The sequence below is a fragment of the Leucoraja erinacea genome, chromosome 12 (genome assembly GCF_028641065.1).
Source record: "Leucoraja erinacea ecotype New England chromosome 12, Leri_hhj_1, whole genome shotgun sequence".
NCBI lineage: Eukaryota > Metazoa > Chordata > Chondrichthyes > Rajiformes > Rajidae > Leucoraja > Leucoraja erinaceus.
The window spans coordinates 54,078,522-54,094,107 of record NC_073388.1 but is presented as its reverse complement, the minus strand read 5'-3'; the positions used below and the strand labels follow the sequence as shown (position 1 = coordinate 54,094,107).

Sequence of the window (15,586 nt, the reverse complement as noted above, 5' to 3'; positions counted from 1 at the left end):
AGTGTTGAACATGTTGAAAAAAGGAAAAAATCGATACTTTTATTACTCGTAGGTTTAGTCAAAGTAGGTCGGCATGTTATTCGTGGGTAATCGAGGGTAGTCGAAGGTAGTCGTAGATAGTCTTCAACATAGTCGAAGGGAGGTGGAAGGAGGTCATCTTCACTCCACTATTCGGTATCCAATTTTCCTGAAGCTAGTCTTCAACGTAGTCGAAGGAGGCCTTCTACATAGTCGAAGGAGATCTTCAACATGATATTATTTTCAAACTCTCCTAAACTCTTCTAAACTTGTGAATTAGGTCGCCGCAGTGGGACAGCCCCTTAAAACTAAAACACAGAAGTCATGCTCTTCCTGCAGGGGGCAGACAAACACCAGCTCTCTCTTTCTAACTTTGATTTTGTCAAATATCAATATTTCTTTTCTAGGTTGAATGCCTTAAAGTTAATATGAATGCGACGTCATGCATAGAATAAATTGAAAAGATCACTTTTTTTTTAAACTGAAAAATTGTTTACACTACAAACACCACCTGGGTGGAAAGATTGCAATGCCACCTAATCTGACATTAGTATCGTAAAGGAAGGAGATGCAGTTGCTGATAAACTCAAGATGGACACTAAAAATTGGGGCAACTCAAGACGAGCAGTTTCTCTGGAGAGAAGGCAGGCCCGTATGAAGCTTTTCAAAAAGGGGGGTGGCATGACAGGATTACAAAAATTTGAATGTGAAATAATCACATCACAAGCATGAAGCATGAAATCCCTCAATGCTGGGGTCCAGGGCCCGCTTAAGGGCCCTGAATGCTCTAGGGTTTTAAATGCCCTTGATGCATTCTGAGCCTTATTTTGGAGCAATTGTGCACCAAATGTATGACCAATATTTCACAAATTAACAGGAATCTGAGGCTGGGACTATCCTAATGTTTAAGAGACATTTGGACATATACATGGGTAGGACAGGTTTAGATGGATATGGACCAAACGTATGTGAATGGGGCTAGTGTAGATGGGACATGTTGGTCGGTGTGGGCTAGTTGGGCTGAAGGCTCTGTTTTCACACTGCATCACTCTATGACTATAAAGTTAAGAAGAAAAATGCATGTGGATAAGTATAGCAGATTTGAAACCGGAGTGAAATGTAAAGGCAGAGAGGTTTATGGGTGAAAAGGAACATAGGAAAGGGGGGGGGAGGGTGGGCTTGGGCAAATGGGTGAAGGGAAAATAGATACAAAGTGCTGGAGTAACTCAGTGGGTCAGGCAGCATCTCTGGAGAACATGGATAGGTGACGTTTTACAGAGTGCTGGAATAACTCAGTGGGTCAGGCAGCATCTCAAGAATATGGATAGGTGACATTTCACAGTGCTGGAGTAACTCAGCGGGTCAGGCAGCATTTCTGGAGAAAAGGTATAGATTATATTTTGGGTCAAGACCCTTCGTCAGTAATATTCATGTTGTGACATGTATAGATATTCCTGAATGTTACCCAAACCATCGTGAGCTACTTTGTTACGGTGCTTGCCCTCTCCTATAATGTCTCTGCTGCCTTGGGTGATGCAGGACAGGACACAAGCTTTGGGACATGGTGTGAAGCCGTTGCAGTCTGTCCCAGCCTGGTAAAAGCCTGGATGGAGTGGATGTGGAGAGGATGTTTCCACTAGTGGGAGAGTCTAGGACCTGTGGCCTTGGCCTCAGAATTAAAATACGTTCCTTTAGAAAGGAGATGAGTAGGAATTTCTTAAGTCAGAGGGGGGTGAACTGTGGAATTAATTGCCAAAGACAGCTGTGGAGGCCAAGTCAATGGACATTTTTCAGGAGGAGATTGATAGATTCTTGATTGCTACGGGTGTCAGAGGTAATGGGGAGAAGGCAGGATAATGGGTTTGAGAGGGAAAGATAGTCATAGAGTGATACAGTGTGGAAACAGGCCCTTCGGCCCAGCATGTCCCATCTGCACTAGTCCCACCTGCCCACGTTTGATCCATGTACTTGTCTAACTGTTTCTAAAACGTTGCGATAGTTCCTGCCTCAACTACCTTCTCTGGCAGCTTGTTCCATACACCTACCACCCTTTGTGTGAAAAATATACCCCTCAGATTCCTATTAAATCTTTTCCCCTTCACCTTAAACTTATGTCCTCTGCTCCTCGATTCACCTACTCTGGGCAAAAGACTCAATCTGATCTATTCAAATCATGATTCTATTAGATCATCCCTCATCCTCCTGTGCTCCATGAAATAGAGTCCCAGCCTACTCAATCTCTCCCTATAGCTCTGGCCCTCTAGTCCTGGCAACATCCTCGTAAATCTTCACTGTAATCCTTTCAAGTTTGATGACACCTTTCCTATAACATGGTGCCCAGAACTGAACACAATACTTTAAATACGGCCTCACCAACTTCTTATGCAACCACAACATGACCTCCCAACTTCTATACTCGGCCTGACCAGCTGAGTTACTCCAGCACTCTGTGCAACGTCTCAGAACAGGACAAGATTAGCAAGTTTGCTGATACAAAAGTGAGTCATTTTGCAGATAGTGAAGATGGTTCTGAAAAATTGCAGCAGGATCTGGATCAATTGGCCAGGTGGGTAGAGGAATGGTTGCATGGTTCCTTGAATGTCGAGTCGCAGGTACATCAGGTGGTCAAAATGTATTTTGGCACTTTGCCTTCATCAGTCAGAGTATTCAGTATAGAAGTTGGGAGGTCATGTTGCAGTTGTATAAGACGTTGGTGAGACCGCATTAGAATATTGTGTTCAGTTCTGGACACCATGTATGAAAGATGTCAAACTTGAAAGAGCACAGAGAAGATTTATGAGGATGTTGCCAGGATTAGAGGGTGTGAGCTATAGGGAGAGGTTGAGCAGGTTGGGAATCTATTCCATGGAGCACAGGAGGACGAGGGGAAATCTTATAGAGGTGCACAAAATCATTAGAGGAATAGATCGGGTAGATGCACAGTCTTTTGCCCAAAGTAGGGGAATCGAGGGCCAGAGAACATAGTTTCAAGGTGAAGGGGAAAAGATTTAATAGGAATCCGAGGGGTAACTTTTTCACACAAAGGATGGTAGGTGTATGGAACAAGCTGCCAGAGGAGGTAGTTGAGGTTGGGACTATCCCATTGTTTAAGAAACAGTTAGGCAGGTAGATGGATAGGACAGGTTTGGGGGGGATATGGACCAAATGCAGGCAAGTGGAACTAGTGTAGCTGGGACATTCTTAGCCAGTGTGGGAAAGTTGGGCCAAAGGGCCTGTTTCCACACTGTGTCACCCTATGACTATCCATGTTCTCCAAAGATGCTGCCTGACCAGCTGTGGAAGATTGTGCTTCCTCAGCTGCCGCAGGAAGTACATCCTCTGTTGTGCATTTTTGACTGTGGATTCGATGGTAGCCCCCACTTAAGGTCCTTGGAGATGATGATTCCCAGGAACTTAAAAGACTCCACAGATGTGACTGTGGTGTTGTTGATGAGGGGAGGGGGAGCTTTCCTAAAGTCTACAATCTGTTTCACTGTCATTGAGCTCCAGGTTGTTGCAATGGCACCAGGACGCCAGCTGTGACACTTCCTGTCTGTAGGCAGATTCCTCCCCATCGTGGATCAGTCCAATCAGGGTTGTGTCATCCGCAAACTTGAGAAGCTTGATAGAGGTGGCTGTGAAGGTGCAGTCATTGGTGTAGAGGAGAGGGGAGAGTACGCAGCCTTGCGGTGCTCCTATGCTGAGTGTTTGCGGGTCCGAGATGTGCTTTCCCAGCCTCACATGCTGCTTCCTGGACGTCAGGAAGCCGGTGATCCACCGACAGAGGGGTTCAGGTACAGTCAACTGGGAGAGTTTGGAGTGTAGTAGCTCTGGCACAATGGTGTTGAATGCAGAGCTAAAATCAACAAATAAAATCCTTGCATAGGTCCCCTGGCGGTCTAGGTGCTGGAGGATGAAGTGCAGGCCCAGGTTGACTGCGACATCCACAGATCTATTGGCCCGATATACAAACTGCAGAGGGTCCAGCAGGAGGATTGTGATATATTTCAGCTTGGCCAGCACAAGCCTTTCAAGGGTCTTCATGACTACAGAAATCAGTGCGATAGGCCTGTAGTCATTAAGACAAGTAATCCTTGCCTTTTTGGGTACAGGGACAATAGTGGAGACTTTGAAGCAGGCAGGGACAGTACAGGTTTGCAGGGACTGGTTAAATATGTCTGTAGATTGGTGCCTGTTGTTTGGCACAGATCAGATTGAGAGTAGAGGGGGAAACATTGTAAGGTCCTGGAGATGTTTTCTGAAAAACCTCTCCACCTCCACTATTTTTCTTGTTGATGAAGTGATGTTGTTCAGCAAGGAGGGTGTGGGTAATTGTGGGTGAAGTGGTGATTGGAGAGGGGTGGGTGTAGAAGGGCCCAGTCTTTGCAGACGGAGGTCAGGCTGTGAGTGGGTGTGACGTGTTGGTTGGGATAGGAAAGGGTCTGGTCTGTTCACACTGGAGTCTTTCCTTAAGTAGGTGTGAAGTAGGGGGCGCCGTCGAGTAGTCCTTTCACCCTTTTAAAAAATGTTTAGTGAGTTAAAAAGTGTTTGTTTTGGAGGTCTAGTCTTCTTATGTGGGGGTGGGAGGGGGGGGGAAGGGGGAAACTGTTTTTCTCAGTCCCTACCTGGTCGGAGATGCGGCTTTTCTCCGAGCCGTATCTTCCCAACTCCGCGCGGCCTACCAACGGGACTGGAGCGGCGTTTCCTGCCGGGACCGGCCAGGACTTCAGCTTCGGCGGCGGCATAGCGCTGAAGCGCCATCACGGAGCGGGTGATGCCTTACCCGGGTCGCCGTGCGGTGGGCTCCGGAGTGCTGAGACTGCCGACTCCAACATCGCGGAGCTGCGGTTGTGGAGCGTCCAGCTGTGGGCAGCGCTGAACTTTAAACACCGCGGAGCCTGGGATCTCTCGTCGAGATCGACAGTGTTGGAGCTCCGACCAGCATGGACCGTGGACTTCGGGAGCCGTGGTCTCTGGGGAGGAAGCGGCCATTCCAGACACTCCAAGCCGCTGAGAGGGTTCTCCCAACGCCGGAGTTCCATTATCCGGCGAGAGGGCCAGAAGCATCGGGCTGCCGTAGTGGTGCCTGCAGAGGCCTCAATAGGCCCGGCCATGGGTGAACAGGGGAAAGGACTGGACTTTGCTGCCTTCCCTCACAGTGGGAATCATTAACCATATAACAATTACAGCACGGAAACAGGCCATCTCGACCCTTCTAGTCCGTTGCCGAACACATAATCTCCCCTAGTCCCATATACCTGCGCTCAGACCATAACCCTCCATTCCCTTCCCATCCATATAACTATCCAATTTATTTTTAAATGATAAAAACGAACCTGCCTCCACCACCTTCACTGGAAGCTCATTCCATACAGCTACCACTCTCTGAGTAAAGAAGTTCCCCCTCATGTTACCCCTAAACTTCAGTCCCTTAATTCTCATGTCATGTCCCCTTGTTTGAATCTTCCCTACTCTCAGTGGGAAAAGCTTTTCCACGTCAACTCTGTCTATCCCTCTCATCATTTTAAAAACCTCTATCAAGTCCCCCCCTTAACCTTCTGCGCTCCAAAGAATAAAGCCCTAACTTGTTCAACCTTTCTCTGTAACTTAGTTGCTGAAACCCAGGCAACATTCTAGTAAATCTCCTCTGTACTCTCTCTATTTTGTTGACATCCTTCCTATAATAGGGCGACCAAAAATTGTACACCATACTCCAGAATTGGCCTCACCAATGCCTTGTACAATTTTAACATTACATCCCAACTTCTATACTCAATGCTCTGATTTATAAAGGCCAGCACACCAAAAGCTTTCTTTACCACCCTATCTACATGAGATTCCACTTTCAGGGAACTGTGCACAGTTATTCCCAGATCACCTACATTCTTCAATTCCCTACCATTTACCATGTACGTCCTATTTTGATTTGTCCTGCCAAGATGTAGCACCTCACACTTATCAGCATTAAACTCCATCTGCCATCTTTCAGCCCACACTTCCAACTGGCATAAATCTCTCTGTAGACTTTGAAACTCTACTTTATTACCCGCAACCCCACCTATCTTAGTATCATCTGCATACTTACTAATCCAATTTACCACACCATCATCCAGATCATTGATGTACATGACAAACAACAGACCCAACACAGATCCCTGTGGCACCCCACTCGTCACTGGCCTCCAACCTGACAAACAGCCACCCACCATTACTCTCTGGCATCTCCCATTCAGCCACTGTTGAATCCATCTTGCTACTCCACCATTAATACCCAACCATTGAACCTTCTTAACCAACCTTCCATGAGGAACCTTGTCAAAGGCCTTACTGAAGTCCATATACACAACATCCACTGCGTTACCCTCATCAATTTCCCGTGTAACATCTTCAAAAAATTCAAGAAGATTAGTTAAACAAGACCTTCCAGGCACAAATCCATGTTGACTGTTCCTAATCAGACCCTGTTTATCCAGATGCTTATATATATTATCTCTAAGTATTCTTTCCATTAATTTGCCCACCACTGACGTCAAACTAACAGGTCTATAATTGCTAGGTTTACTCTTAGACCCCTTTTTAAACAATGGAACAACATGCGCAGTACGCCAATCCTCCGGCACTATTCCCGTTTCTAATGACATTTGAAATATTTCTGCCATAGCCCCTGCTATTTCTACACTAACTTCCCTCAATGTCCTAGGGAATATCCTGTCCATTGTGGGGGGATTTTTATGTTTATTGTTATATTCTTTAATGTGTCTTATTTTTGTTGGTGTGCTGCAATGGCAAGTCAAATTTCACTACACCAAATGTGATAATAAATGTCCTTCGCATGTTTGTATCTTTGTAAGTGGTGAATGGGGAGGAGTGGGTGCAGGGTCCATTCTTTGCAGACTGGGGTCTGGCTGTGTTTGTTGGGGAGGGGTGGAGGTACGTTTCTGATTTTCAAACCTGCAGTTAAACTCATTCAGGTCATTGGTGAGCTGATGATTGTCCAAAGAGCAGGGGGCTTTCCTCTTATAGCTGGTAATTTCTTGCATGCCCTTCCAAACTGAAGAAGTATCACTAGCTGAGAACTGTCCTCAGAATCCCCCAACCCCCCCGATCTCAAAATGGAAATGTTACATCTGTATATAATCCCATTAAAATGTAAATTTTATAAATCTCCAATATTTTATACTAAATTTGGCTACGTACTTTCGGTTAATTACTTTTGTTATAAGATGGAAGGGGTAGATCTGCAAATATGTCATAATTTGAACATGGGAATTAAAATCCTACTCTACTTAATTCATACCTCTGTAACATAGTTTTAAGGGGGGTTACCATACAATGCTGATTTTGGTACAAAAATTAGAGCATTTCAATTACACAAAAAGATCAAAATCTAGTCAGAAAATCCAGTGTCAACATTTTTTTGTTTTTAACCATAAAGAATCACAATTGGCTCTGAATAAAATTGGTGATAATGTTTTCCATCTCTTAACCTTTGGCACCAAGGAGATCTTCCTATTCCATCTTCTCCCTAGCTTCCTCAGCAGCAACATCATCAATGGACTGCTGCATTACTGTGGACAGATCCATGACCCTGAATACATGCAGATTTTTGTAATGTTCAAATTATATTAAAAATATGATGCAACAAGAAAGTTTTCCACTACTTACCCAGAGTAGACATCGAGGCCATCTCCGATTGTGTGGAGATCCTTGGTGTGGAGTTCAAATGGCGATCTGATCCTGCCCGGGCCCACTGCACATGCGAGGAGAGACAGCGTCATTTTGCATCGCTACTGCGTCACCGGCTTCCCCCAACTGCGCAGGTGCGGACTGTCGCATTTTTTCCCCCCCAAATCATCCAGTAGGCCGGAACCAGTATTTCGGGTAAACGCTGATTGCGCTCCAATCTTTTTTTTTTTTTTTTCTCCTTGGGATTTTCTTCTTACTCTGGGGGGAAAAAATGGGGGTGCGAGCACACCCAACGCCTCCCCCCTTCGGATGGCCATGGAAGGAATGGGTGACGTTTTGGGTCGAGAACTTTTTTTCAGGTTAGTTGAGGATAAGGGAAACTAGAGATATGGATGAGAATGTAGAGAGATAAAGAACAATGAATGAACGTTTGTTGGGTGATGAACAAGAAACTGGCGGGGAGAGAGAGGGGGGGGGAGATCATACCATACCACTGGGCTGTAAGCTGCCCAAGTGAAATATGAGATGCTGTTCCACCAATTTGCATTTAGCCTCACTTTGACAATGGAGGACGCCTAGGACAGAAAGGTCAATGTGGGAAGGAGAATTAAGGAGTTTAGCAACCGGGAGATCAGGTAGGTTCAAGCATACTCAACGAAGGTGTTCAGTGAAACGAATGCCCAGTCTACGTTTGATGTTAGAGTCCACAACTTGAACAACGGGACACAGTAGATGAGATTGGAGGAGATGTAAGTGAACCTCTGCCTAACCGGAAAGGACTGTCGGGGTCCTTGGACAGAGTCGAGGAAGGAGGTATAGTGACGGGTGTTGCATCTTCTGCGGTTGCAGGGGGTGGTTTGGGTGGGATTGGATGAGTCATCCAGGGTGTTGCAGAGGGAACTGTCTCTGCGGAAGGCGGAAAGGGGTGGGGATGGGAAGAATAACCGTGCATAGTTCCTTGAAGGTGGAATCTCATATAGATAGGGTGGTAAAGAAAGCTTTTGGTATGCTAGCCTTTATAAATCAGAGCATTGAGTATAGAAGCTGGGATGTAATGTTAAAATTGTACAAGGCATTGGTGAGACCAAATCTGGAGTATGGTGTACAATTTTGGTCGCCCAATTATAGGAAGGATTTCAACAAAATAGAGAGAGTACAGGAGATTTACTAGAATGTTGCCTGGGTTTCAACAATTAAGTTACAGAGAAAGGTTGAATAAGTTAGGTCTTTATTCTCTGGAGTGCAGAAGGTTAAGGGGGACTTGATAGAGGTCTTTAAAATGATGAGAGGGATAGACAGAGTTGATGTGGACAAGCTTTTCCCTTTGAGAATAGGGAAGATTCAAACAAGAGGACATGACTTCAGAATGAAGGGACAGAAGTTTAGGGGTAACATGAGGGGGAACCTCTTTACTCAGAGTGGTAGCGGTGTGGAATGAGCTTCCAGTGGAAGTGGTGGAGGCAGGTTCGTTGGTATCATTTAAAAATAAATTGGATAGGCATATGGATGAGAAGGGAATGGAGGGTTATGGTATGAGTGCAGGCAGGTGGGACTAAGGGAAAAAAAGTTGTTCGACACGGACTTGTAGGGCTGAGATGGTGTGAAAGTGCCTCAAACAACTGAAGTTTGTATCCTCGCCAGCGGGCCACGAGTGGCAATAGTGCTATGTGTACAAAATAATGTTCTAACACTACTATTGTATGGAACCAATGGCAATGCAAATATGGACTGAGCAACACTACAATAATGTAAAGAGCATTGCAATGCTTTGTTTATTTTGTACCTGTATATATATTTATTAAGAATAAAGTTTACTTTTGAAATATTAAAACAAAAATCCTGATCTTTGAAAACTGGGTTTGGCAGATGATTCATTCTGATTCCTGCATCAAGCACTTCTAGTTTTTAACAAGTGGACGATGAAGGCTTCTTAAATCCACAAATCTCCGTGCCGAGCAGTAGGAGAAAACTGCATCATCCAATCCATGACACCAGTAGGTGGCGACAGACACTGAGCAAGTATCAGCTAAGCTTAGCCAAATTGCCAGAAGCAATCGGCAGCATGGCCTAGTGATCTGAAAGCTCCTCACTGCACAATTGCCTCCTGAATAGTATGCGTTTTATGGATCCTGTTTCTACATTAGATTTGCACTTAATTGGGAATACAGTCCAATGAATTTTTTTTTTTTTTTTTTTTTTAAATGAGTCATGTAGCTTTGAATCAGTTAATGAGTTGTAAAGTAGACCCACAGCGGATCTGGCCTATGTGGAGTAATATTTGACGCAATGATGCGGAGAGACAGCTCCGATTTACTAACAGCTTTGTGAACATGCATGTGAAAAATACCTTCTGTCATACAAAGCACAAATTCAGGATGAAATTTGCAGTCTTCAGTGTCTCATTATTATGGGTATTTTCTTTTCAGTCCTCCATCAAATGTGTGCAACAGATTAAAATAATCCCTTGATTCATTGATCATTATTATTGAGATTATCGTCATTGAGTCTTAGGAAAGCAATCCCTTCGGCATAATTTGTCCTTGCTGACCAACATACTTATTTTAGTTCAATTGGTCTGTGTTTGGCCCATATCTCCCTATCCAACCATGTATCAGCTCAAATGTGTTTTGTACATTGTAATTGTACCTGCTTTTCCTACTTCGTCTGGAGTCTCATTCCATGTTCTCCCCACCTTATATGCGAAAAACCCATCCATCAGAACTCCTTTAAATGTCTTCCCTCTCATCTTAAACCTATGCCATCTCCTATTTAGACTCTCGTATTCTGGGGGAAAGACTGTGACTATCTGCCCCATCTATGCCTATCATTATTTTATAAACCACTATAAGGTTACTCCTCGGCCTACTTTGTTCCAGGGAAAAGTCCCAGCCTATCAGATTCAGATTCAACTTTAATTGTCATTGTCAGTGTACAGTACAGAGACAACGAAATGCAGTTAGCATCTCCCTGGAAGAGTGACATAGAATATGATTTCAATAAATAAATTTATTTACATCCATACAGTCATAGTGTTTTTCCTGTGGGAGGAGAGTCCCGGGGAGGGGGGGTGATTGGCAGTCACCGAGGTACATTGTTGAGTAGTGTGACAGCAGCAGGGAAGAAGCTGTTCCTGGACCTGCTGTCCGGCAACGGAGAGACCTGTAGCGCCTCCCGGATGGTAGGAGGGTAAACAGTCCATGGTTGGGGTGAGAGCAGTCCTTGGCGATGCTGAGCGCCCTTTGCAAACAACGCTTGCTTTGGGCGGACTCAATGGAGGGGAGCAAGGAACCAGTGATGCGTTGGGCAATTTTCACACCACGGAGCCTGGGATCCGAGATCGCCAGAGTCGGAGGTCCGGCCGGCACGGCCTGAGAACTTTGGACAATGCAGTCTTCGGGGAGGAAGCGGCCGCTTCAGTCCAGGCCGCTGAAGAATGTTCACCCGACGCCGATGATCCAGCCTCGCGGCAGAGGGCCTGAAAACATCGGGTTGGCTGAGGAGGCCACATATAGACCCCGACCTCGGGTGGACTATGAGGGGGAGAACTGGATATTTTTAGTGCCTTCCCTTACAGTGAATTCTGCTGTGGGGGGACGTTTCTTGTTGATTTCTATAGTGTACTGTTCTGTGTCTTTTTTCTTTTTCTTTTTTATTTTATATGGATTTATTGACATTTAATCTATTCAATTAGTTTAATCAATCTCTGTAAAGCACTTTGGTTCAAAGTGATTTTGTTTAAAAGTGCTATATAAATAAATATTACTTACTTACTTACCCTCTGCAATGCTTTCCGGTCGGAGATGGAGCAGTTGCCATACCATATTGTGATACAGTTGGTAAGGATGCTCTCGATGGTGCAGCGGTAGAAGTTCACCAGAATCTGAGGACACAGATGGACCTTCTTCAGTCTCCTCGGGAAGAAGAGATGCTGGTGAGCCTTCTTGACCAGAGTTGAGGTATTGTGGATCCAAGAGAGGTCATCGGAGATGTTGACCCCCAGGAACCAGAAGCTGGAAACGCGTTCCACCTCCGGCCCGTTGATGTGGATGGGGGTGTGCGTGCCGCCCCTAGACTTCCTGAAGTCTACAATGAGCTCCTTGATCTTCTTGGAGTTAAGGGCCAGGTTGTTGTCAGTGCACCATGCTGCTAGGAGCTGGACCTCCTCCCTATAGGCCGACTCATCGTTATTGCTGATGGGGCCAATCGCCATTGTATCATCTGCAAACTTGATGGTGTTAGTACCATGTACAGATGTGCAGTCGTAGGTGAAGAGGGAGTAGAGGAGGGAGCTCAGCACACAGCCCTGTGGAATGCCAGTATTCTGTGTGAGGGTTGAAGAGGTGTGCTTGCTAACCTAACAGACTGTTGGTTAGAAAGTCCAGTATCCAGTTGCAGAGGGAGGGGTTGATGCCCAGGTTACCGAGTTTGGTCATCAATTTAGAGGGTATAATGGTGTTGAATGCTGAGCTGTAATCGATGAACAGCATTCTTACGTAAGTGTCTCTGTTGTCGAGGTGGGAGAGGGCGGAGTGAAGTGCCGTTGAGATGGCATCCTCCGTACTCCTGTTCTTGTGGTAGGCAAACTGATAGGGATCCAATGTGGGGGGTAGGCAGCCTTTGAGGTGTGCCAGGACCAGCCTCTCGAAGCACTTGGTGATGATGGGAGTAAGTGCAACTGGGCGGAAGTCGTTGAGGCTTGCCGCAGTGGAGTGTTTTGGCACTGGCATGATGGAGGTGGTTTTAAGGCACGCGGGGACAACTGCTGGGCAAGTGACAGGTTGAAGATGTCAGTCCAGACGCCTGTCAGCTGCGCAGCACAGGCCCTGAGCACACGCCCGGGGATGCCGTTAGGGCCAGCAGCCTTAGTCCTACTCAGTGCCACATATACATCGTAGGGGGTGAGTGTGAGGGGTTGGTGATCAGCAGGGAGCACAGCCTTGATGGCTGTCTCTAGATTGTCGCTGTTGAAGCGGCCATAGAAGTGGTTGAGCTCCTCAAGGAAGGAGGCGTCGCTGGATGTGGGGGTGGTGTTGGTGGGTCTTCAGATTAGCCCTGGATGAACTGTAGGCTCGAGCATCGCCTGACCTGAAAGCGGTGTCCCGTGCTTTCAGCAGTAGCCTGACCTCGCTGTTCATCCATGGCTTCTGATTCGGGAATATGGTCACCTGTTTGAGGGAGGTGACACTATTGATGGTGGAGTTTATGAAGTCCAGAACAGAGGATGTATAGGAATCAATGTCTGTGTGGGTCAAGGGTGGCCTGGGCTGCAAACGCCTTCCAGTCAGTGTTTCCAAAACACTGCTGAAGTGTGGAGTCCGCTTCCTCTGACCAGACTTTAACTGGCCTCACAGTGGGTTTAACCCGTCTGATGAGTGGGGAGTACTTAGGGAGCAGGAACAATGAGAGCTGATCAGACTGACCAAGGTGGGGGAGGGGGACGGCTTTGTAAGCTTCAGCCATGTTGGTGTAGACTTTGTCCAGTGTCTTGTCTACTCTAGTGGGGAAGGAGGCATGTTGGTGGAATTTGGGGAGTACAGTCTTCAGGTTGGAGTGATTGAAGTCACCCGCAACAATGAAGGCTGCCTCGGGGTTGTGTGTCTGTTGTTTGCTAATGGCAGTATGCAGCTCTTTCATTGCAAGCTTGGCATTAGCATCAGGAGGGATATAGGCTGCAGTCATAACAGTGGAGGTAAACTCTCTGGGCAGGTAGATCCAATCTCCCCTTACATTTCAACCTCTCCAGTCATGGACATCATTGTGAATCTATTCTGCATCCATTTCTAGATTAATCGCATCCTACCTACAGCACAAACACAACACTCAACACTCCAAGTAAAGTCTCACCAGGTTCTTGCATCCCAGTGCCTGTACTCAATGCCATGGCCAACAAAGGCAAGCAGGGCATACATCATCATGGCTGTGTTGCCATTTTCAGGAAATTATGTACTGATACTTTGTCTCCCTCAGCTCAAAAACACTCCCTTGGGGTTCTCTTATTCACTGGGGATGTCCTGGCCTGGTTTAACTTCCAGAATTTTATCGCTTCACGCTTGTCTGAATTAAATTTCATCTCCATTTCCTTTGCCCCCATTCCCAGTTGATGTAGATCGTTCTGTAACCCAAGTCAAACTTCTCTACCATTATACTACCAATTTTGATATCATCTGAATACTCACTAATTATCGCCACCTACCTTCTCATCTAATAATTAATATCTATGGCAAACAGCAGTGAACTGATCACTGAACCCAGCAGCACACTAAACTCTACCTCGAGCTATACGAGCCAATTTGGACTAGCTTGCCCTGAGTCCCATGTGTCCTCTACATAACAAAAAGTGTGTCATGAAACTGGTCCATTGTGGACACCACAGCAAATACTCATATTATGGTCTTACCCATTTGACACAGAAGTGTCCCGTATGAGAACAAAGATACATAGAGAATTAATATAAATTATATATTGATTGTGTATTGTGTTGTTTTTGATTGTATGGCAGCATGGTAACTCCAATTTCACTGTACCTTAATTGGTGCATGTGACAATAAATTTGAACTTGATTGATACGTTATTATCAGATGTGACATGTAACAGTGAAATTCTTTGTTTTATACTTTGTGTACCATACACAAAGTATGCAAAACGTCGTCACATTATAGGCTGCCGACAAAGTTACAAAGTGTTCAATGCAGTCTGTTCAATGTTAAGATTGAAGGCAGGATTTGAATGAGAAGCAAATTGGGAATGCATGCATTGTGTGTGCGCAGACTTATGCTCTGACAAGTTCCTGTGGTAACTAGTGTGCAAAGGCTTCTGAGCGCATTGTGTCAATGTGAAGGTCTCGAGCTGGAATATCCCAACATTGACGAACATCAAGTCCACTTTGCAATCAGACCTCAGGAACTCGGATGTTCATGTCATTCTCAACCCAAAAGATCTACACAAGAAGATATTACATTTAACATTTCCAGGATGTGAGGTTAATACACTTACGAGGGCTGGATGTGAGGTCAATATGCTTTAGAGAAGGGAGACAACACTTTGCACAAGTTACAACTAAAACACAAAGTACTTGTGCAATAACTCCAGGATAAGCGTGCAACTAAGAAAACCAAGCACAAAGCCAATATATTATCTAACTGAATATACCAACTTATGCCAAGGACAATAAGTAACTCCATATGCAGAGTACGGAGACTACAATTACAAAGAAATAAACATACTGCATGTCATATGTTTTCTTTCGGCACCCAACTGACCCTATTTCTTCTCCACCTACTGCCTTGCTCTGCTACCTCTGACATATGCTTTACAGCCTGACGCAAACTCTGTCCATTAATTCTTAGCTCTCCAAGTAGCAACATGGTCGATCTTACTATGAAACCTCTACAACCCACCTCTACTGGAATACTCTTGCTCTCCATCCTCGCTGCTCAACTTCTGCAACCAAGTCCACATATCTAAGCTTTTTCCCTTCATAAGCCTCGTCCACTTTCTCCCAAGACACCACCATCAGTTCTATAAAATACACTACCCGCTGACTAACTAACCATAACACTATACCAGGCAGTGTATTTTGTAGTTGATGAACATCAGAATCAGAATTACTTTATTAGCCAAGTAATTTTTGCAACATATGAGGAATTTGATTTGCCATATAGTCATACTAATAAAAAGCAACGGAACACACAAAATACAATTTATCATAAGCCTCCACAACAGTGACTCCTCCACAATCCTCACTGTGCTGAAAGGTGAAAAAAAAGTTAAATCTCTTTCCTTCTTTGTCTTGGTTCTTGGTTACTTGGTCCTCCAAAATATTCCAAATGGAATTTAAACTGGAGGTGGTGAAGGGAGGGCTTAAGCCAGAAAGGGTTATTGG

General features: G+C 45.2%; 1 long non-coding RNA gene across 1 annotated transcript in view; it reads right to left on the bottom strand.

Annotated features, from left to right (window-relative positions):
- Positions 1-6,894: 6,894 nt before the first annotated feature.
- The window catches only part of LOC129702380 (uncharacterized), a 32,548-nt gene continuing 23,856 nt past the window's right edge, over positions 6,895-15,586 (bottom strand). Inside the window, exons 2-3 of the long non-coding RNA XR_008724371.1 lie at positions 7,684-7,768; positions 6,895-7,606 (exon numbers count right to left, since the gene is read on the bottom strand). This is a non-coding gene — a long non-coding RNA (uncharacterized LOC129702380). The remainder of the gene's footprint in view (positions 7,607-7,683; positions 7,769-15,586) is intronic.